The sequence below is a fragment of the Myotis daubentonii genome, chromosome 1 (assembly GCF_963259705.1).
Source record: "Myotis daubentonii chromosome 1, mMyoDau2.1, whole genome shotgun sequence".
NCBI classification, from domain to species: domain Eukaryota; kingdom Metazoa; phylum Chordata; class Mammalia; order Chiroptera; family Vespertilionidae; genus Myotis; species Myotis daubentonii.
In genome coordinates this window covers 137,158,755-137,162,024 of record NC_081840.1, presented here as the reverse complement: position 1 = coordinate 137,162,024, position 3,270 = coordinate 137,158,755, and the positions used below count along the sequence as shown (strand labels likewise).

The following is a 3,270-nucleotide window of genomic DNA, read 5'->3' as shown; positions in this document are numbered from 1 at the left end:
TGGCCAGAATTGAACCTCGGACCCTTCAGTCTGCCTGCTGACACTCTATCCACTGAACCAACCTGGCTAGGGCCCTTTGTATACTTTTTGATTGGATTGCTTATCTTCTTTTTGTTAAGTTGTCTGAGTTCCTTATACATTTTGGAGATTAATCCCTTATTAGAAGTAAGATTGGCAAATATGTTCTCCCATGCAGTGAGCTTTCTTATTGTTTTTTTGATGGTTTCTTTTGCTGTGCAGAAGCTTTTTATTTTGATATAGTCCCATTTGTTTATTTTTCTCCTTAGTTTCCATTGTCCTAGGAGCTGTATCGGTAAAAATATTGCCACAACATGTCTGCTATTTTGCTGCCTATGGATTTTTCGTGACTTAAAAATTTAAATATAGAGTTGTTAGGTGGAAACTAACAGCTCTTTGAGGAGGGAAGAGAAATAAAAATGGAGTTTTGAAGAGCCGTCAGGAAATATACAGTTAAAAGATTTTTATATAGAATATTTATAGGAATGTAACATGTTTGCCAGCAGTGTGTCTGTGCTAGGGATTTTCAGGAGTTAGTCACAAATCATACTTTTTTCTTCTTTAACTCCTCTTTCCTCAAATTGGGTTATAAGTAATCCTGCGAAATGTGCATTTTTAGTGGCACGGTTCAAATGTGGGTGTAAAGGCTAATAATTCCAGGGAGAATCAAAGGGTGGATTTAGCAATGAACTATAATGCACAGGGACTAAAGAACGTTACTGTAGCTTTTTCCTAATGCCTTTTCCAATAACAAAGTGTTAGTTACAAATAATTGCACTATAGGTTAGTACAAAACAAATAGGGATGGCATATAAGGGGTGTCCCCCAAAATAGCTGACAGCTCAATTTTGAAAAGGAAATGTACTTAATAAACACTGCCTTTATAATTATTCAAAGGGTTGTATACATTTTTGGGACACCATATGTATTTAATAATACCGTAGAATAAAAATAAATAAGGCAAATACAATTCAGATGACGTTGGGAGCGCTATTAAGTAAATCATGAAGATTAGCTAGCAAAGCACTGGAAAAAGAGTTTGAAACAAAAGGAAAGTTTCTCAACTCATAAGATTAAAATGTTTATTTTCCTGTAAAAGGAAGCATTAGAAATAGTTATCTTCCAGAAGTAGAACTTTCCAAACGGGAGCTGGGGGAAAAACAACAGCATTTTAATACACATTGCAATCTGAAATGCTGCACGATCTTGCGGTATTTTGTAATTTTCCAATATGTCGCAAAGGTGGAAAATAGAATTAAGAGGGTTAGAAATGTTAAGAGGGAAATTCTGATTTTAAAACCATGAATCGAGAAATACAAGGGAACCTAAGTCGCGTTCTGCCTTTATTATTCTTCATAAAGGTTATGAGAGGAAGAAGTTTGTTCACAGGAGTCTCTGTGGCGCAATCGGTTAGCGCGTTCGGCTGTTAACCGAAAGGTTGGTGGTTCGAGCCCACCCAGGGACGCTCCCCTTTTTAAAGGCTTCTCGTCGGTGGTTTTGCACAAATCTCGCTGTTTAAACCTTATAGCAGGGACCGGAGAAGACAAAAGACGGTCTCTCTTCGCCATTCCCTTCCCCGGCGGGCGGCTCTTCAGCTTCCGTCACGCTGCGGGTCCCTCCTCTCACTGCCTCCTTCCCCCGGGCAGGGCGGGCTCCCCTGCACTCCCTCCTCCTCCCCCTCCCCCTCCCGGGCAGCGGCTGGCCGCCCCGCGCCTTAAAGCTCCTGCTTTCTTTCACTTCCACTCTCTCAGTTCCCAAACTCAGGCCACTCCGTGCCCGAAGGCGCCCTCGTTCACCTCACCCTTTCTTTCCTAGTCCGCGCAGGTCCCTGTCGGCCTCGCCCTGCTTCAGGACCCAGAAATGTCGGGTCCACTGGACGCAGGTCCTTCAGGAGTGTCCATTGCAAGCTGTAAATGATTTAAAACTCGAGCAACATTTTGTCTGTTCCCCGTCACCGTAAACACCTACTACTCCCGTTTATTAACTTTAACACTGACTACTCCTGGCATATTGGTATATTCAGAAATGTTTGCCATGGAGCGTTTCTGTAAATACTATTGTCAGAACATTTATATGTTACATTTTACCTTTTCTGTGAAAGTGCTGGAATTTTATAGAGAATGGAATAAACCTGCAAAATTCCCCTCTATTCAGAAAGGGACAAATTTTTTTTTTTTTAACATCTATGTGATTGTTAAAAATATATATATATATGAGAACGATTAAAAGTAAAACTGCTAGCATTTATTTCACAAAATGCAGAACTATCTCAAAATAGTTATTTTGTACTTTATTTTCTATACTAGGGGCCCGGGGCACAAAATTCGTGCACTGGGTGGGGGGGGGGAGAGGAGTGTCCCTCAGCCCAGCCTGCCCCCTCTCACATACTGGGAGCCCTCAGGCGTTGACCCCCATCACCCTCCAATTGCAGGATCGGCCCCTTGCCCAGGCCTGACGTCTCTGGCTGAGGCGTCCGGCCGGGGCGGGGACCCACAGCTGCAGCGGCCCCGCGATCGTGGGCTTCGCTTTAGGCCCAGGCAAGGGGCCCCTAGCTCCTGGGACTGCCAGCTTCGACCATGCCCAGCTCCCATCGCTGGCTCCACCCCTACTTCCTGCTATCACTGGCCAGGGTGGAAAGGGCACCTGATTCTCCGATCATGACTGGGGGGCAGGGCAAAGGCGGCCCCAGGGCCGCCTTTGCCCTGCCCCCCAGCTCTTAGCTCCCCCCTGGGTTTCTGATCACTGCCAGTGGCAGGGGGCTTCTTCCTGCTTTCCCTTTCGCCTCCCTGCATTGTGCCTACATATGCAAATTAACCACCATCTTGTTGGCAGTTAACTGCCAATCTTAGTTGGCAGTTAACTGCCAATCTTAATTGGCAGTTAATTTGCATATAGCCCTGATTAGCCAATGAAAAGGGTAGCTCATACACCAATTACCATTTTTCTCTTTTATTAGTGTAGATGCTACTTTTGAAAGATGGTCCTGGAGAAAAGTGATATTTTATTCCTGCAAATATATAGCTATGCTCATCTATATTTCTCCCAAATTTTCATATTAATGAAGGCTAACATTTATTGAGCGCTTACTGCTTGCCAGACACTGTTCCAAGTGCTTTCATGGATGAATGTGTGTAATTCTCACAACAACCTTCCAGTTAAGTCCCCCTGCTGCTCTTGTACTGATGAGCCAACTGAAGGGCTCATGCAATTGAATAATTTGCCTGAAGTGGCAGTTTGTCCCTAGCACAATAC

At 44.0% G+C, this 3,270-nt stretch overlaps 1 non-coding gene across 1 annotated transcript; it reads left to right on the top strand.

Moving 5' to 3' along the window:
• The first annotated feature begins 1,409 nt into the window (after positions 1 to 1,409).
• TRNAN-GUU (transfer RNA asparagine (anticodon GUU)) lies at positions 1,410 to 1,483 on the top strand. The gene has a single exon. It is a non-coding gene; the product is annotated as a tRNA-Asn (tRNA).
• The last annotated feature ends 1,787 nt before the right edge of the window (positions 1,484 to 3,270 follow it).